The sequence below is a fragment of the Crocodylus siamensis genome, chromosome 5 (assembly GCF_052110815.1).
Source record: "Crocodylus siamensis isolate JL-2025a chromosome 5, ASM5211081v1, whole genome shotgun sequence".
Classification (NCBI taxonomy): Eukaryota; Metazoa; Chordata; order Crocodylia; family Crocodylidae; genus Crocodylus; species Crocodylus siamensis.
Window position 1 is genome coordinate 11,316,223 of NC_143399.1, and position 21,064 is coordinate 11,337,286.

Here is a 21,064-nt window from a genome sequence, read left to right on the forward strand (position 1 = left end):
TGCAGGTAGGCTCCTCAGCTGGATCGGTTCCAAAGTGGGGCTCGATCCCCAACCCCTGACCCAACAGGTGGACGTCTGTTGGATCACCAGGGCTGCTCTAGCCCATGGTGCTTTTTGTAAAGTATAATGAGTTAGAGCAGGGGCCTCCGTCTATCAGTGCCCGCGGTGTTTTCTCAGTGAAGGGATCCTAAGACTTACTAAACTAGATCAGACCTTTGCTACCGTGTCTCTAATGGTATTTGTACCTGATGCTTCAGTGGGCAGCAATAATGGTTCTCTAAAGCCACCAGCCCATGTTATAATCCCATCCATAGACTGGAATCTCCTAGTGGTGTAACTGGGGGAGGGGAAGGGGGCATAGTGTTATGCAAATAGCATAAATACCAGCTTGATGTTAGGTAAATAACATGGAAATAGACTTTTGCCTACTGCTTCTATTCTTATGTATTTTCTTAAGTTTTGCATTGCCTTAAGAAACTCCATTTTGTATTGCTCTGTAGCTTGACATAAGTGCTCGACCTTTTACTCTTTTGTATGCTGTATGGGTGAGAGTGTGTTTGTGGAAAAGGAAGACATCAGCTGGCGACTGGCTGAAGAATGCAGACAGATAAATCAGGATTAAGTTCACTGTCCAGGTTGAAGAGGAGTGAGCAACTGCAGCCTATTCTCCGAGTCTGGCAGTATCAGATATCTGGTTGAATAAAGGTACCAGCTCTAATTTCTTGTTTTATCCCTTTTTTGTACTCTGACTCTTTCTTTCATTCCTTCCTCTGCAAAAGTAGCAGCGTGGGTGGTAAGGATGGGGCAGTGTTCTTTGAAATGATGGTGTAAAATGTTTCAGGTAACCTGCCTTAATTGAAAAATAAGCAACCAACTTTCATGTTCTCCCCAGCCTCTTCTACCGCCAGCTCAGGCCAGGCAAACCCCAGTTTCACCCTTCCGTCCACTCTTGAAAAGCCTTGACTTGCCACTAAGGGACAAAATAGAGAATAGAATGAAGGAGAAAGGGGAAGTGTGAGTATATTTCCAACCTCTGAATATGGAAGAGGTGCACAAAAGTTGAAGGTGGCCCTGTCAAAGCAAACAGTGTAGAAAATGGCAGCAATTACTGGCAAAATGTAATTCAAAGACTCAAGACTCAACATGAAAACAGTTACTTCCAATGGTATAAAACTTGAAGCGCAAAGCAGAAGGGTATAAAATGGTGCTAACCTTGTGGCTTATGGGCTGGATCCAGCCTACTAGACTACCAATGGGCTACCGGAGGTTAGCATGCGGCCAGAGGGCATGGCTCAGATTTCAGGGCCTCTGGGCCTCACTAGACATGGCCATCATTGGCAGGAGAGCGAACAAGGACTGTGTGACATGGTCCTGTATGATATAGCCCTGGTCACCCTGCTACAAGATGTAAGAGCTTGCCCCATCAGACCCCTGCCACCACTACCACCGGCCCCAAAACTTTGCAGGCAACACTAGACCTCTGACATTGCTGCTGGACCTCCTGGTGCCACCAAAGGACCTGTGACAGCCACTGCTGAACCTGCTTCTGTTACAGCTGCTGGCCCCGTGAATCCAGCCTGCAAAGAGCCCTGTGGTCCAGGTCTGGCCTAGGGTTTTTGACACCCCTGGCTCAGGAGTTCCACTTGAATGCGTTCAAGGACTAGGCCTCGTTATAAAAGGATTTAGAGTGACAAAGCTGAATGTACATAATGCTTCTGCTCCAATATATTTTTAATTATTCATGCACAGATTCTTTTGGAGGGGTAACAAGGCATTTGCCAAAACCCAGCCCGCAAAAGCTTGAATTGTGTTTTTCTAGCAGACAGTCTGAAAAACACTGTCACAAGCAATCAACATCCTTGGGGAGTTGGCCTATTAGGAGGGTGTTTACTAATTGGGATCATTCTGTGGCATGTAATTGTTTGTGACACCAAAGCTGATTGGCCTGTCGGTATCTTTACATCCTGCAAATCGCCCATGACAGTTTTGATGAATTTGAAGTTTTTGATCCAAATAAACCCATGCAAAAAAAAATGCTTCCACAATATATGTGTTTGTATAGAAGAAACACACACATGTGTATATCTATATATCCATCTCTCTCTCTCTCTCTCTCTCTCTCTATATATATATATATATATAGAGAGAGAGAGAGATGCATAGCTATGTTTAAATATATAGATATCTAATTTATCTATCTATCTATATATCTATAGATATAGAAGAAAGGATCTTCATCCTTGGTCAGATCCTGCAAATGGAAGTGGATGAGCATACCAACATGTTTGTCAATTGGCGTAAGGAACTTGCAAGACTCCCTATTTTCCCTCTTAGAGTTAATTAAAAGACTGGAGGAGGTCTGGCCATCTTAAATTAAAAATGGAGGAGGAGGTTGGTTAAACAAGACAAAGCTGACACCCTCAATGGAGGGTTTCTGGATATACTGGGAAGTTCAGAATTTAATAAATACCAGTGTAATGAGCTCACAGACAGGTCAAACCACCTGAGAGGTAAATGCTAACCAATGCAAGAATGCAGCATGCATGTATTTCTTCCATAGTTCAGTTTTGCTGAAGGAAAGTACAAAATTTGAAAACACACTTTTATAGAGAAGTCTGAGAGAATTTGTTTCCATCCCTACAGGCTTCTATAGAAAATACTCCAAGCATTTATAGAATGCATTATATCCATGAGATGCTATTCTAGAAACTGGATTGAACGTTCTGCAGGAAGTTACCTTATTAATTATGATCTGTAGGATTTATCCCACAGGGCTATTAATTTTCTCTAGGATTTCATAGGCAGTGAATATAGTTTCAGAGTTGTTTTGGGATTTAGGAATTATTTTTACTCTGCGCTGGATTTCTTTCCTCCTAATACCCACGGAACCAATACTTTTCCAATATGTATTTTCAATAGAAGTCAGCAAAATCAATATAAAAAATGTGTCATGTCCAGGAACTGTGCTTGTAGTTCTTATATCCACCATCTGGAAATGTTCATTGTGTCTCTCCTACCTTCACCGGGCCTGTCAAATCAGGCAACTCTTTGCTGCTGGTGGCATATGCGCCTACTTATGCGTTTCCTGAAATCCTAAGGTTGGCGACAGTGCAATCATGGGACACAGGGGCTGAAGGCTGTTTGAAGATAGCAATCTTCCATTTTCCTATTCATTATATAGTCCAATCTGCTTCCTGAGCTAGACCCTATTTATTCAGCTATTGTGCCCCTCTCCCCTTTACCAGCCCTGCCCGCTCCCACAAGCAGGTGAAGTCCCAGATGCAAATCCTTATGGAATCCCCAAGACTTGACCTTTATAAAAAGGTAGCCATTTATATTAACTCCAGTATTCTGCCAAGACCTCTCCATACAGCCAGCAAATGGTATTCCCTGATGAGCCATCTCAAATGGAAGTCTTGGCCAATGTTTCTGGGTTAAACCAGTGTCCAGTGAAACGCATGCAATTCTGGCTTTGGTACAAGATTTAGACCAGACAGGATCTATTCATCCTTCCCTACAAGCTACTGCAAAGCTGGCTCTGGCCTTGACAACTGTGCACTGGGTTTTGTGATCAGAGGAACTAGGATGCAAATCTTTCCTTGCCTTTGAGTTTAACTTGACTTTAAAGATCAGAGGGGACTTTTATTTGTGGCCTGGATTGTAAACCCTACCTGGACCTGAAATAATGCTCATGCTAACAAATAAAGGGAGATGGAAGACAGTTTACCTTAAAGATTCATTTTTGGAGAGAGGAAGAATCATTAAGAATATATCTCCCTGTCTTTGCAAGACTGCTGGAGACCTGCACTATATTAAAAGTGGAGCTGATATTTGATGCACAGCATCACACTAGTGGAAGTCACTCCACTACAGTGAAGATATCCCTCTGCAAGCGAGGAATAACAATATGCAAGTGTAAGTTGTGCAGTGTACAGGTCCTTTGTTCCCTTATTTCCATCTCCCAGGGTAGACCTTTGCTCAATGCAAACAGGTTCTGTGGTCACCTTGTGGTCAGGTCCTGTAGTATCACCTACTGCAGGGAGGTAGTTTGGGAGTCATGCATCTGCTCTTTACTGCAGAATATAATCTGAGATAAATGACTCTATAGCAGGGGTATCAAACTCACCAGTGCTCCTGGCTAGATTTGGACTGTGAGTCTCCTACAGGAGGACTGGGAGGAGTCTTGGGGAGCAGATTGGACCCAGTGGTAGGGCAACTGGTGGTGGTGGGCTGGGTGGCTATGCAGGAGTGAACATTGCTTGCCTCCTTCCTTTCACTGCTCCCCCTCCTCTGTTGAGGAGCTTACCCTCCTAGGAGCCTCAGGGGGCAGGTGAAATAGCTTTGTGGGTTGTATTTTTACAACCGGACTCTATAGTAATTGTATCATGTGTCCGCATTCACCGCATGGAACATAACTATCATAAACTAAAGCTTTAGGATGTGAATATGCAACCCTTGCTCTTAATCAAGAAGCCCCATTCTCATCCATAAGGCTCTATCCACTAATTCAAACACTTTTGAGTAAACAGTGATTCAAGCTCTTGGAAATTCACAAGCAGAAAAGTAAATTTAATCAAATAGATTTTTTCTAGGGATTATTTCCCCATGCCCAGACACTATTTTAATACAAGCTCTGTAGTGTTGCACCACAGGCTACCCATTCTTTCCTCCCCAAACGAATCCCTGGGCTTGCAGAGGTAGCTCCAGCATGAAAAGGGATCAGAGATTTAGCAGTTGGCCAGAAACTGTTACGGCACATCAGGTATTTACCATCTGACACTTTAACTGCAAAGTACTTTTCAAAGAATTTTACACCCGTTAATTAAATTTCACAAGGTTCCTTTGCTGCCCCCAGACATTAACTACAGACTGTTACAGGCACAAGAAGGTCAAGCCACTTCCCCAAGGTCATAGATTGCAAATGGAAGAGCCCATGTTTGAAATGCATCTTTCTCATCCTTGCTTTTCAAAACTTTCCAGTTGTTTCTTTTTTAAAGGTGCCTCTATTATTAAATTAATTGGACTAATTGAAGTCAGTGTATTTAAAATGATCATACATCTTTCCCCAGTACCAAGAGGCAGAGTCCCCTTTTGTCTCGGCAGCTTCCAGTGAGCTCATACACATGTGAGAAGGTCTAGCTTTGTAGATCCTCTTGCAGGTTCAGGACTCAAGTTAGTTTAAGGATATTCTGTTTGAATCAGAGCTTTGGTTGCTGAGAAATAATAATCCTGATGTGTGCTGGGGGGGGCATGTGGAAAAGTACTGTACATGTTAGTTTAACACTAATGATCCACTGGAGGGGGTGAGGGGGGAGCAGATACACAGGAAAGGAGAGCTCTCTAGGCATTCTTGGCAGTTGTGAAGTGTTCAACAGCTCTTCTACAAGGGAAGACAGTGCATCTTCGCTGGCCCTGTTCAAAGCTGGGGCTTGATTTGGTCGAACATAGCATAACTCCCAGCACACCCTCTGTCCTTCAGGCACTGCATTCTGAAAATACATATGGAAATACTTTTGCTTAGTGCTTTCCTTTCTCCACCCCCCCCCAGTTCAAGCTCACATTTGTATTGCACTTTAAAAGGAAAAGCCTCCATGCCCTGAGCAGTGTATACAGTTCAATATAATACATGACATTCAAAGCCACACATTAATCACATTCTTGTTTAAAGCTGTAGGTTTGAAACCCTGCAGGTAGTTTGGCCTCCCCCTCCAGTGTTAAGTAGAAGGGGACATTCCAGCCTCTGGAAACTAGAGTTCAGAAGTGGCCTCGGGTAACAAGTGAGATTGAGTTTATGGGCCTTCTCCTATTCCTCCCCTTCGGCACAGCACAAAACCACCTCTCTGCCCGGCCCCTTATCAGTCTTTTTGAAGGGGGTGCCAGATCAGGACAGCACAGGTTTTATAGATCCTGTGCCAAGAATGCAGGGGGATGCTGCAGGTCAGAGCTGAGATGCATTGGTATTGCTGCGAAGGAAGACGTCTCACCCTTGCGACACCCGCCATAGGTTTAATTTTCTTTGCCAGCTCCTTGTTTTCATTACCTCTTGCTTATGTGTACATGTTTTAGAGAGGGCTTTTTAATAGCAGCCTTTCAGGGTGGAGAGCTCATCTGCTACAGGTCCCTGAGGATGAAAGCATTAACTGCAATCAACTGTGATCTTTGTCTAGGGCCCATCACTCACCTTGAGGACTCAGCTTCCTCCCTTCTGGGGAGCTAGACCCTCACTCCTGCCTCTCCCTTTCAGCTGTTCAAAATGCTTCTGGGAAAAGCAGGTGTATCCTGCCCACTGCTTCATCTCTCTCTTTCTCTTTCACTCCAATTTCCACGCAGTTCAGAAATGCTCAGACATTACCCCTACTTTGTATGAAAAACCTTCTACAGAGGATTAGCGCCTCCCAGTAATCAACACCGAAACGTTGGTCCGAAGTGGTCAAAAATATTTCAGTGGCCTGTGTTTTCATTCACCAGAAAAATCCTGCTAACAGCCATCATTGGCATTCATTGAGAATGAAGCCACTTTTAATACGAAGACGTCAGATACAGCTAAAAGGTCCAGCTAGGACACAACTAAGCTACACTACAGGGTTTCAGCTATCTGGCTCAGGTACAGGAGCAGGGCAGCATGACAGCATGGGGCCCTATGTAGGCTGAAAAACCTGTCCTAGCAGCATGGAAATAAATACTTGGGTGTTTAGTCTAAGCTACTGGTACGAGACTGCTACTTGGAGTCCAGCTAGCTAGTTTACAGTTAGCTCCAGAAGGTCTACGCTACATTGTAGTTGCTGCTGTTAGAGTAGTGTATGAACCTCTAGGCTTCCCCAGGCAGTGCCGGATTTAGACTTAAGCTACTTAAACTACAGTTTAGGGTCTCACAATATAAGGGACCTCTAAATAAGAAAAAAAAATGGACATTTTCATTCTAATATGAGCAAAATATACCTATATATGACTCCCCAGTTATTATTCATATTGAGTTCATAAATTTGTGCAGAAATAACAATAACTCATCTTAAAATTTCATGAAAATCCATTTTCATGGAAGTATGGATTATTTTTATTGTATGGGGCCTCTTAAGCTGGACAGAGCTGAGGGCCTTGGCATGTCATCATCCGGCACTGTCCCCAGGTATGGCCACACCGCCTCCATAGCCCACCCAGGAGTGGTGCTGAGAAGCACCCTCCCCCCACATCTATTTGCCCTTGCTTTCCTGGCAATGAGGCAACAAAGCCTAAAGCCCACTTCCAGTTCTGCTTTCAGACATGCCGTGTTAGACCTGCCGATTGTCATGTGCTCAGGCCACTTTGTTGCACCATTTCTGGGATGCGACGCAGCTGGTCTAGACACATCCTAAATCACTTAAGCATTTTTTGGAATATCCCCTCTGCCAAAGTGTGGGTGTGGTTGTGATATTTCATCCGCATCTGAGAAGTACCGTGAGCAGCAGCATTAAAAAAGAATGTATAAACATTCAAGGAAGCAGGCCCCTGGAGCAGACTCTGTTAGGACTAACCTCTTAATAGAGACCATCCATCACCAACAAATGAGTTTGCAAGCTTGAAGCTGAAAAACACGTATTCCAGAAAGTCCAAAATGGGTTTGCAAATGGCTCAGCTAACTGCCAAATTCTGAAGGTATCACGGCACACTGCTGACCTCAGGACAGTATACCTAGCTATATGACCTGTGGCCAATAGGTCAGCCAAGAGCACTTTCTGTGCTAAACTCAGCCTAAAATAGCCCAGTTATTTAACAGAAATGTGGAAAAGGATTTTGGCCTCTCCAACACTTCAGGTTAAGCATAAAGGGCTCTTTTAAAAGTTAGAGGAACACTGAGATGCCAGCCAAGATAAAAAATGACATTCCTCATTCTTAGGTTGAAAAACCTAAGTTGAAAAGCTAAGAACAAAAGCTGATAAAACAATATTGTGTTTGAAATGGTTTCAAATATATATGCATGCAATAAAAATGTATGAGACAGTAACTCCTTCATTCAGAGAGATAGCATGTTATATCGCTATACTAAGAAAACACTTATTTAATTTGCAGTAATGAAGTACATATTGTTCTTTTAGGGCCACCTTGTGGTTCTGTTGAAGTAAATGGCAAAACTCTCATTGACTTCAACAGGATTAGATTTGGCCCTTAGGGGCTATAGGTCAGGAAAGTATTATATATAGTGTGTAATATATATAGGAAGGTTTCCAACCAACTAAGCTTTGATGCAAATAACTCTTCATATTTATGTCAGAAGAATTCAGTGCATCAAATATGCAATATGTAATTGGGGCATAAACATTTCCAGTGCTAAAAAGTCTGGATCATCAAATGAATCAAAAACAAAACAAGCTATAAGTAGTGTCTTAAAGTATGGCTATAGGATTATGGATCAGCTCAGACCACACAACTCCCCAAAATCCTCACCGTGGTGCTGGCTCGGGCAAAATCCATTTGGAAATGGAGGCTCAGGTTTTCAAAGGAGCTTTGGCCCATTAGACACCCAACTCTGGTTTAAGGTTTCAGCATCACTGTAAACTGTGTGCCCACCTGCTGCAGGCCCCCTGGATAATCTCAGCCTTAATAATTACAGTCAGGGTTTCAATAGGAACAGTCAAGACTCAATGAGACCTAACAAAACTCCTGTTGACTTGAACAAAAGCAGAGTTTTCCCAGCACAGAGTGCTTTAGAAGGTCCCACCCTGCTTCTCAAAGTGTGCCGCTGGCTGAGAACAAATCTATGTGATGAAAAGTGGTTGCAAACTGTATGCATAATATTCCCTTCCCCACAATTTCCTTTCCTGTAGGAAAAGGCGGTGGGGTGGGTGGTGCAGGGTTCTGGATCAACACAGATTTGGATCTAAGTAGTTAGAACAACTTCTCATTCTCATCTTCCTCTTCTGTTACCCTTCCCGCTTCTGCCCCATTTACTTTAAATTGTGATTTTTCCAACAAAACATGGGACAAAATTTCAGCCAAGGCCAAGAAGGACAAATCACATGGAGATCCTAGACCTAGAAAGGAAGACCAACATCCTATGAAACTTTTCTGCCTATTTCCTTCCCAGGTGACAGCAGAATAAGATATATGCTCTAGTAACCTAGAGGTCTAGGATCATATTTATCTTTTGTTTCTTGGAACTTACAGTTGTATGACTCAAGTTTCAGATTTTGCTTACAATAAGAAGTTACCACAGGACAATCGTTCATAATGCACCCAAGCACTTGGGATGTGTAGTACAGCAAAGCGTTTAGCCATTTATTCATCTGAAAGGTTCTTAATCCCTTGAAGAAAGCTACTTACTTTGAAGACTACAGGAACTAGATAGAAAGCTTCAGTAACCAGAGATGTTGGGAGACTTTCCAAAAATATTCATTAGAATTTCTAAATGAATTTACTTTGCTTACAGTCATTGACCACAAACATTCATGTGATTGGCTTTTGCTAGCACACGTGTGTAGAAAGGAAATGATAATTTTGTATACCTCAGTACTCACTGGGCGCATTTACATGAGACACTGACTGCACAGCAGCTGAATAATACAGTGTGGTGGCACCGTAATAATAAAGCGCAGTATCACAGCACTGACAGTACTAATACGCTACTGCACAGTATTAGGCTAATGTGCAGTAGAGGCATGTAAAAGATGTTTGCTGGTGCTACTATGCAGTAGCTCCACTTACTGCACATCTATTTAACACCTGATTAATGTTAGTACTTGTATAAATTTAGTACTAAATTTACTAATACTTGTATAATTTCAGTACACTTAATTTACTTCTTGTCTAATCAAGTACTAAATAATATGGGTGTGCGAAGTGGGCCCTATTCAATTCAGATTTGGATTTGGATTTGGCCCGAATCAGGGACAGTGTTTCAATTAATTGATTCGGATCACCGTCCCTGAGTCAATTTAGCCGAATCTGAACCTGAAGATTTGATGCTGATTCAGAGAATCAGCAATTCGGACATAGTTTTAAAAGTTTTTTCCACATATGTTGAGGTACCAGCATGGCTTGTGAACATTGCGATGTTGGGGCAGATGGAGCGTGGGGGGGGGGCCCTCCACTTGCTCAGCGGCGAACCTGGAAATGGACCGGAACTACTTCCGGTTCACTTCTGGGTCCACCGGGGAATGCACTGGGTCCCCCCTGGCCCCGCACCTCCCTGGCTTGGCATTCAGCCACAGGGGTACCCGGGTGCCCCGCCAGACCCAGGAGGCACCAGCTGCCAAGCCGGGGGAGTGTGGCGGGCTCTCTGGCATGCTCCTCGAAGGACACAGAAGTAGACTGGAAGTTCTTCTGGTCCACTTTTGGGTCTGCTGTTGAGTGCACTGGGGAGCCCCCCATGCTTCTGTGGGACACTCCATGAGCCCCAGCATCACAGCAGTCACAAGCCTCCTGCTACCATGAGGTATGTATAAAAAACATTTAAAACTGTGTCTATGTCCGAATTGCCAAATCTTTCCAAAACTCTCTGAATTGATTTGGAGGGTTCCAATTCAATTCAGAGAGATTAAAGGGTCTCCTGATTCATTTCGGATTCAGAGATTCGGCCACCAAATCCGGCTTAATCTCTGCTGAATCGAATCAGGGACCTAAGCTTTGCACAGCCCTACTAAATAAATGTGCGGTAATGACTACTCAGTAGCATCTTGCGTAGATGCACCCACTGAAAGTAAATTTTGCATTTGCTTCCTGTACATATTTGCATTTTACAGCAACAAGTAGTAGTATTCTTTTGAAACGTTTTCACTTTTAAGCATGTCATTCAGAACGTAATTCAGGAGGAAGGTATCACACTTCAAATATGACCATGGCTATGTAAATAGCATGTCTGTGACTTTGTTTATGCATGGTGAAGTCTGAGCATGTCCAGTAAAAATATAAGGTGCCTATACACAAGTGCAGAGGCTGCTCTGATCCGCTGGAATTGGAGCAGACTCAGTTAATCAAGTCGGATGAAGTGTGGCAATTGCTGTGCTCCAGCAGCCTCCTGCACATCATGTATCAGTGTCCCTGCACTTAAAAATGGTGGCAGGGGTGCTTGAACTAAAGCTTGTTGAACGAACTCTAGTTCAAGTGCCCCCGTCACCATTTTTAAGCGCGGGGACACTAAAACTCTATCCCCTCTCCCTTCCATTCAAAGGCCGAGCCACAAACTTGCATCTTATCCACTCGGGATGCAGCCAGATCATTCATGAAAGCCTCAGTAATGGGACATGAATCGTTCTTGTACAGAACTTGCTGTTCTTTGATCTAACTAACTCAACCCAGGAGGGCTTTAAGGGAGAAAAAGTGTTTCTAATTAAAATTTTAAAAAAGGGAAAAAACAACGTTGAATTATTTAATTTTAAATGTATGTTTTAATTCTCCCCATGTTCCAACGTAAGACGTGGCTCTGTGACCAGCTTGTTAAACAGAATCACTTGGCTACTGGCCCACACACAGTGTTAAGCAAGCCAGTGTCCGCACTAACCCCTCTCGATGCTCCCATGCCCCCCGTGTGGCAGGAGAAGACAGACCAAATGTAAGCTGTAACGCTACAAAACAGGTCTTGATTGAGTGGACGGCATTTATACAGCTGGAGGACATTTGAAATGGAGAGGGGAAGGTAGGCCTGCTTTTCCAGGATGAGAATACAGTACCAGAGCTTTCTTTAACAGAGCAAAGAGAAGCAGGCAAGGACAAATGTTTTGAAATGTTTCGCGACAAACTTTTTAAAGTGGAAGAAAAGGGCTTTTTACATCTTTTTTTTTATTCTCCTTGTTGTTGAATCTGAAAAAACCTGGAATGCTTTCGTCTTAAATCTCCCCCGACGTAAAGCTACTTATTTCATCTCAAGTTTCACTGAAATCTTGATAATTCCCTCTGGCGTCTGGTGCCCATTTATAAGGTACAAAATAAGGAATCACTTAAAAGTATGCAAGAGCAAATGTGAAATTTGTGTTAAAACAATGCACTTGGGGATTTTAATGCAGTAATTGACCCCTGCCTTGTTTGTATGTTTAATGCCCACTTTGTTCTTTCTAGATCTCCCAAGGCATTGCATTGAGTGGCTAAAAGAGAGGGTTTCAAGCAAGAGACACACAAGAAACTGGAGGAGTCTATTGAAGCTTGATGACCAGCAGAAAATACTTGTTTCTAATGGTAAAATACTGTTCTTCTCCTATTGTGATTACCACAATGGGGTCTAGAAATGGGTTTCCTCTTGTCCACCCCACGTAAAGGAACCCCCTTAACCACAACTTTCGTAGTTTATTTCTTTAAAAAATGTGGCAAAAACTTCTTCAATCCATTAAATCTATTTTAGACCTTCCTAAGAATTAGGAATGAAAGTTGCACAAAAATTAATGTTGTTAATATGACAGAAACTTTTCTCGATATTGTCTGGAAAAACAATGAGGCTGCACTTGGGGTGGAATTATGTCATTAATTTCAGTGGAAAAAGAACAGGGCTTGCACAATTTTAGTTTCTCATGAGAATAGAATTTCTCTTCTGTTAAACTTGCATTAGAATTACTAGAAAGAAAGGAAACATGGAATATATTCTAATTTACATAATAAGTAGGGTTGCCAACTCTGACTGAAGCTATCCCGGGAGATACCCCCCCATGATGTAATGTCATTAATTTCATTTTCTTAAAATATCTCATTAAAATTTCCCGGATTGCTTTCAATAGTCACTGGGAGATCGATGCTGAGTCTGGTAGACTCCTGGCCAATCTGGGAGGGTGGGCAACCCTAATAAAAAGTAATCTAGGAAAGTCTACATGAGATATAGGTGGACTTGTCATCCAGTTCTCTTTTTATTTTCTTCACAGACCAGTGCGGAGAGATCTAAATGATAAGACTTACTTGGACTGAGTGATAAACTAATTTAGAGTCTGCTGGTGACCTTTTGCACTGAAATGGGTTAAAAAGAACTTTAAATACATAAACATAGCCATGGGTTTTAGTATAGGCATTTATCTGGTCCCCACTACTAATATATGAGTACCATTATAGATGTAGTTGCCTGATCTTGTATGCATTTTTTAAATAAAGAGAAGTATTTTTTCATTCTTTCTCTCTCTCTCTGAAATATGTACTCAACAAAAAGCATTACTGGAGTATGCGCATAGCCACAGCAATTTTGCTCCTGGTTAGCCCAGGAAGCAGGTGTCCAGGAATACTGGAGGGAGCTGTTCCGGCTGCAGGGGCAGCTGTCTCCTGGCTCTGTACGCATCAGGCCCCATCCTGATGTGCACAGAGCTGGGAGACAGCTGCCCCCGCAGCTGGCACATCTCTCCCAGTGCTGTGCACATTGGGACTAGCCCCTGTGCCCCCTGCCAGCCCCTGGCCTGGCACGTGGGGAAGCCTGGAGCTCCCCCTGGCTGCTGCAGGTGGGGCAGGGCAGGGCTGGAACAGCCCTGGACTGGGCTGCTCCCATTAGACACAAACCTGTGCCTGACAGGGCACATGTGTAGATGCGTTCCCAGCCACATCTTAGTGCGCCTTGTTTTACTGCGCAGTAACCTTACTGCATGTTAATTGCACATGTAGATGCACCCATTGTCTCATGTAACCTGAAGGAACATGATCAATTTTTAAATATTCTGGCAATCCAATCTATAGCTTGTGCAAAGCTTAGAGTGGAGAAATTGAGGAAGTGGCAGGTTCTAGCAAAGCTAAGATGGCTAGGTAGCAGAAGCAGCTTATTAATAAAAAAAGTGACAGGTAATGCCGATTAGAATGAACAGTTCACACTACGCCACTAGACAACTGCATTTTATACAGACTGTATGAATAGAGATGTGGACATCGTTAGGGGCAGCTCATTTAAAAGCCTCTGTTTAGAGTGCAGTAGAAACAAGAAGACAGAACTCTACTCCAAATAATGGAAGAGATAATATTACAACTATCAGAGGTCAGGAAAACAGATCTTACGATGACAGGCTGAGAGCCATGGGGCTCTTTAGCCTGGAAAAGCGCAGGCTCAGGGGTGATCTGATGGCCACCTATAAGTTTATCAGGGGTGACCACCAGGATCTGGGGGAACGTCTGTTCACCAGAGCGCCCCAAGGGATGACGAGGCCGAACGGTCACAAACTCCTGCAAGACCGTTTCTGGCTGGACATAAGGAAGAATTTCTTTACTGTCCGAGCCCCCAAGGTCTGGAACAGGCTGCCAGCGGAGGTGGTTCAAGCACCTACATTGAGCACCTTCAAGAGTAAATTGGATGCTTATCTTGCTGGGATCCTATGACCCCAGCTGACTTCCTGCCCTTTGGGCAGGGGGCTGGACTCGATGATCTCCCGAGGTCCCTTCCAGCCCTGATGTCTATGAAATCTATGAATGATAGAAAGCAGAGGCTCAGCCTCACCTGGAACACAGCAATCCTGCAGAAATAGATGCTTTGGAAATAAGAAAACAAAACTGATTGGTGGCGTAAAAAGAGGGCCAAAGTCTCAAAGGAGAGACCGGTAAGGTGTGACAAGCTGGAGGCATGTGAAATAATGAGAGCTGGAGGAAAATGATTTTTCTTCCTTTTCCCATGTTAGTTTTTTTTTCTGGCCGGATCAGCCCCTTAATCATTGCTGCACCTAGTTTCCTTAGGCCGCAGCATGAATTTGAAAAATATCTGCTCAGTTCCATTACTGGTTTCAGAGATGCAGTAAAATTGGCCAACTGTGAAAATAACCTAATATTTAGTCAATTCCATTCTGATGCTAATTCCCACTAACTAGAAAGAGTTCCTTGCTCATAGTTAGGCTGTAGGGTGCATATTTCATGTCTTGACCTTGATATGCAGGGTATATACCCGTCTGTGTCATACAGGGTATGTACCCGTCTGTACTTACTATGTAGTGCACCTTTTATCTCTGTACTGGCCCCACTTATAAGAAGCAACCAGGGGTCAGGTGGACATTAACAATCTCTTTAGTTTGCCCTCAGAGGGCTCTTGCAATACAACACTCTGGGAACCAGACCGTACCTTTATACATGAAGATGCCTTTGGCATGGCATGTAATGTCTATCCTTGGACTCTGCAGTGCAAACCAGGGGTGAGCAAACCCAATGTCCTTCGAGGGCTGGCAACTCAGTAGCTTCCCATCTCTTACTCCCAAGCAATGTCCAGAGGTGGTTTATTGTGTTAGTTTGAAGTCAGGCAGAAGGCAGGGCAGGGTGACACCTTAGGCCCAGCCTACATGAGCAGGAGCATGATCACAAATAATAGCAGCACAAATTTGTGCCGCTACTTTGTGTCGCAGTGCACACCCCTGCCCATGCGCTTTGCAGCAGGACACATTGTCCCACTGCTCCACGTGCTGCAGGGGGGCTGGCTGGAGCACAGGATGCCTAAGTAGGGGCTATCCATCCCCTATGCTGAGGTGCCCTATGCCCCAGCCAGCTGGGGAGCAGCATGTGGAGATGGGGACCCTGGGCTGCCTGCTCCCCAATCTCCGTACACTGTAGAGCCCCCGTGCTGAGGCACCCTGTGCCCTTGCCAGCCACTCCCTGCCTGGCTGGGTTATGGTGCGTCTTGAGACAGGGAGCAGGCAGCCTTGGGCTGGTTGCTCCCCTGTCTCCACGTGCCTCAGTGCAGGGACTTCACAGTGAAGCTCCTGCACTGAAGCGTGTGGAGCCCTTAGGCTGTGGCACACTGCTCCCTACCCAGCTGCAGAGCAGAGCAGCTGTTTAGGGTGTGGTGTGCCTCAGTGCGGGGGCTCTGCAGTGAAGCCCCCATGCTAAGACACGTGGAGACAGGAGAGCAGCCAGCCCAGGGCTGCCTGCTCCCTTGTCTTGATGCACCCTGCACCCCAGGCAGCCAAGAAGCCTGACTTCAGGCACCTAGAAATTTTTAGGCATCCTGGAAATTTTGGCTGTTTGCACGGATACAAGTTATAGACACTGCTACCCCTAAGAAAATCAGCTTGTGTAAGGAAGAATTGATTGGTGCTATAATATAGTCTGACAGCTGCAATGTACTTGTGCTGCAGTAAGATCTAACTGCTATTAATAGGACCATTTAAAATCACACTGATAACACAGTGTTATCAGTAAGTAGCGTGGTTTTCAATGATGCTGAGACCAGCTTTGGTATGCTCTGCAAACTGGAATAGTTGATGTATGTAAACACAGATTTATGTGCTTAAAATTTTGACCTACTTGCTAAAAGAATCTGTATGAAATTGGAACTGTGTTCCTTTCTATAATCAAATGCATTGCAGGTGGGGACAAGGGACCACTATTGAAAGGGAAGCAGAACGTGAGGTTGCACATAGCCTGGATCACGTGTGTGTGTGTGTGTGTGTATCTTTATTTATATCTCTACCTCTATCTATATAATCTACTTATCAGTAAGTAGCTCAGAGGTGGGAAAGCAATCCTGGTCTGCCTGTTCCCTGTCTCTGCATTTATCCCAGTACTTACCACTTTGGCATGGGTTGGGCTGCTTTTTTTCTGGGATTTTTTGTTTTGTTGCCAGGAAATCCTGGGAGCAAATTTTGCTCCAGTGCTGCATATTAGCAGTGCTGTGCACTGATTAATGCACAACTCCCCTTTTGTGTAATTTTTACAGAAGTGAATTGACATTTATTTTCAGGGAGACCCAAGAATATTTTTCACCTAAAGGGGAGACTGTACTGTGACAGCAATGGAAAATACTGTACAATGCTTGCTTTGTTTTCCAGGAAGATGAGTAAGACATTAGTGTCCAAACGTCTCAGGTGTAGGCAGCTCTGTGGATGCATGACATAATACTGACACCTCCATCCATCAAATTCCAAATTAAAAGTTCACATCCATGCAAGTCTTTTAGGAATAAAACCAAATGTTAGCAGCAGGGTTATTTCATTCCTATTTAATCATGATGTCAGTAGGCCATATTCTCTTGTGTTACCAGTGCATTGATGAGCATGTACATGACTAGCAACATTGGAATTAGTGGGACTACTCCCATGAACATGTGGTTGTCAAAGTAAGTGTGCCCATGTGCTCAGATGGCTCATCCTTGGAAATTGTTCCCAAGGTCTGAGGTTTGATGTTGAATGTTTGATGCCTTATGATGTAGTGTCATTCAGAGAGTGTATGTGCAGTGTATGATGGGTTTTGTGCCTATAGAAGCAAATAGTACCCTGCTTAAGAAGAAGCTACTGGGCACAAAATAATTTCTTTTTCTGAAAAGAGACAGGTGATCTAAAAAGAAGGAAGCAGTATGAACATCTACACATGCTATTAAAGGTGAAGCAATAAACACCAGCATATACCGCACCAGATTTCACTGCTCCCAGGCACCACATTTACACATGTGCCCGGGACCAGATCAGAGCAGCCTTGGATGGCAGCGGGTCCAGGGGGTCAACCTGCCAGTCCACAGCTGCTCTGACCCAGCTTAATGGGTTGTGGAGGGCCTGGCTGGGACAGGAGGGTGCTCTAGTGGGAAGTGAGCCGGTAGGTAGCCCCGCACTGAAGCACCCTTGCGCCCAGCTGGGGCAGCATCTACACATGCATTGCTGCAAAGTAAAAATCTCCAATGCAGGAGAGTAGTTGTATTTACACATACGTAAATACAAGTACGTTGTATTTACAACTGCAGTGCCGTTAATTTATTCTGCACTATTAGCACTGCATGTGTAGACACTGAGACGTTTACTGCGGAGCTAATTAGGCAACTCTGGAATAAACGTCTCATTGTGGAGATGCGCCCAGTGTGGTTGGCAGCAGAGATGTCTGTACAGTGGAAAGAGATCCCACCTGAGGTATGTGCATGCTAGCTTCTGAACCGGACACAGCATAGCCACGTCAGTGAGACTCTTCACCAGGGGGGCTTAAACTACTTCCATTTTAGCCTCTAGTATGCAGTATCTCTGCACAGAGCTACCTTGTGCCGTGTAGATGTAGTTCATGTGACACAGGCATAGCACGCCTCACAAGCACCGCACCCTTTGTTGCTTTCTGTGGATGAGAATTCTTCCAGCAGCTGATGGACACAGAAATGAAACAGCATAAGGAAACAACGGGTCAAAGTCAAAGGTCCATCCCTCAGGGTGGCACTGTTAAGGCACCACCCATTTCTATGGCCAGTGGTCCATAAAAGCATGATATGACTAAGCCTTATGTCTGACCACCTAATTAGTCCCCATTAATTAGATGCCCATTTACATATGGGTCCATGGAAGGCAGCATTTGGCACTCATGCATCTGTAGCCCTAGCACATTACTTAACAGCTCTCCTGCCACTGCCCTGCCAGAGGCTGGGGAGCATATGTTCCTGAGTTAATCAATGGCATCACAGTCCCTGTAGCTCTTTGGTTTTACTCCAACTACTGCTAGATGACTACATAGATCCAGGTTACGTGCAACCTCATGCTCTGCTTCCCTCTCAAAAGTCATCCCCTGTTCCCACCTAAAATGTGTTTGATTATAGAAAGGAACATACAGATCCTTTTAGCAAGTAGGCCAACATTTTAAGCACATAAGTCTGTGTTTACATAGGTCAAATATTCAAATTTGCAGAGCATACTGAAGCTGGACTCAGCATCATTGAACACCATGCTACTTATTGATGACACTGTGTTATCAGTGTGATTTTAAATGGTCCTGTTAATAGCAGTTAGATCTTACTGCAGCAAAAGTACATTGCAGCTGTCAGGTTATATTATAGCTCCAAACAATTCTTCCTTACTCAAGCTGCTTTTCTTAGGGGTAGCAGTGACTATAACTTGTATCCATGCAAACAACCAAAATGTCCATGATGTCTAAAAATGTCTAGGTGCCTGAAGTCAGGCACCGAAGTTACAATGTTCTCAATATAATTCACAAGCATTATAGACATACAAAGAGTATTTTGCTGCTGAAAGAAAGCACTGCATTTAACATTTCTTTTGTATCAGAGCAATGCACGCTTTCTGTATCCCTAGTCAGCATGTTACTAATCACTAACAAGCAATGGAAACAACTCATACTTAAAGTATTTGTTCACCCTAAAATAAGAGCCAATCAGAGAAGGACCATTTGAAATAAGTTTTCAGCAATAATTTACTTCCCTATAATATGAACCAAAACTTTCGTGACCTACAACTTGTCAGATTTTCCTTCATAGAACCTTTCCCTTTCATGCATTTTTCATGACAAAGCCAGCCAATCTGTTTATTATTCTGAATTAAAAAAAAAAATTGCATCCTTGAGAAAATGGCTTCACTGCTGGGGCTGTTTGAGTGGCTGGCATAATATATCATTGAGTGATCTGGCAAAACTATCTTTTTATAAGCTAGTGTGTGTCAAACTTTTTTTTTTTTGGCAAAACTGGGAAGACACCTGGTTTAATTTAGACTCTTCACTAAGTAATTACAAACAACATACGGTCCTCCTGGATTGCAAGCTAAGGCTATAATCCAGTCCTGGGAGTTCGCTGTCATGCATAAAAATGCTCAAGGGTCTTCTGTGCTCAAGGTGCATGAGATCATATATTCTCCTTTGCATCAGGGTTATTTTTGCATGGCTCAGTTTTAGGAAATATCCTAAAAAAAATAAATGGGAGGAATCAGGCCCACATCAGGAAAAATAAAAAGGAGTTGTACAACACAGATTTCACACAGAGTCCCAGAAGAGCCACAGGAACCTATGAAGTCAAACAGCAATGAAACAGTTAATGAAACTTCATCAGATTAAGACCACATTGAGATGAATGGGAACTTGACGCATCTTGCATTGCACCGTGTTTGGATGGTTTTGTTTGCAATTAAGAGGACCAGAGATAGGACTTCATTGCAGCTAGGCAGAGGAACAGATCCATTTATTTAAAAAAAAAAAAGATGAAAGCTAATATTGTAGGAGATCACGTTAAGCACACTTCTGAAATGTTTATACAGTGCACGAGTTATTACTGGGCTGAGGCAGGAGGGAACATAAGATTACTTTTGAAACATGTTTTGCCTTGTGAATTAGTTGCTATTTAGCAAGATTCCAGCTGTAGGTTTGAAAGCTCCTTGGCGATAAAATGTAAGTGTTTATGGTGATACTGATTAGAACCATAATTATTTACAAGGCGCATAAATGGCACTTTGAGCACCACTGTCAAGTGATGGTATTGATAAGAGCCGGAGCGTAAACTCCTGCTTCTGCTGTGTGTATTACTGAGGACGGGTCAGCTTTGAATATGGAGGGCAGGGGTAGCAGGGACTTTGGAGGACAGGACTGGGATTCAAAATGGGCCTGATATACTTAAGAAATGGTCTGAAAGAAATCAGAGGAAATTCACTGAAGGCAAAGCGCTTGGAAAGAAACAACCAAATGCAGAGACAAAATCAGAAGTGACCAGCTGGGCTACAGGACTGCAGAAAAGGACATGAGGTGTATAGGGGACTTCACACAGGGTATGAATCAACGATATGGGATGATACCGTTGGGGATTGGTCTTGCTGTATAGTTAGGGATGGTCTTGCTTTTGCAGATCAAATGTCATTAGTACAGCTACTGGTTGGATTCCAGCAGCAAAACATGAAGGGGTTTTTGTAATTTTGTATCAAGGAATTTCATACTTAGAAAGCAGAATTTACGCTAACTTCTGTGTAATTCCCCCAAATGAGAAAGAGCCTAAGAGCAGCACCAGGGCATGCACTCAGCTGTTCAAAGCTACCTGCATTGCCTAATTTGAGGGCTTATTTGCACAGGGAATGGGTGCAAATAAATAGGACCACATCTCTTGGCAGCAATCCTAGGCTCAGAAAAGAGGTATTAGAGACATATTTTAAGTTTCAGTTCAAATACATCTCTAGACATTTGGAAGTTTACCCGAGGTTCACATGTACAAGCAAAGCCACTAGGCTTGGGCTTTGACTCTTGTCTCAGAATCCTAGGAGAGAAAATTGGATCTGGATTTTTGGTGCATACATATATCTAGACTCAGGACAAGCACCCTTACATATGGCTTCATATTCAAACTTGGGCTTGGGCTTTTCCGTGAGAGATTTCTGTTATTTCATATATCAGATTTTCCTGGGAATACTTTTGCAACAGTATTTCCCTATGATATGCTGGTATCTTTATTTCCAAGCCCAGGAGGAACTAGATTAGGAACCTGATT

At 43.5% G+C, this 21,064-nt stretch overlaps 1 long non-coding RNA gene across 1 annotated transcript in view; it reads left to right on the forward strand.

Moving 5' to 3' along the window:
- The first annotated feature begins 521 nt into the window (after positions 1-521).
- The window catches only part of LOC149863498 (uncharacterized), a 33,262-nt gene continuing 12,719 nt past the window's right edge, over positions 522-21,064 (forward strand). Inside the window, exons 1-2 of the long non-coding RNA XR_016442516.1 lie at positions 522-705; positions 12,028-12,144. This is a non-coding gene — a long non-coding RNA (uncharacterized LOC149863498). The remainder of the gene's footprint in view (positions 706-12,027; positions 12,145-21,064) is intronic.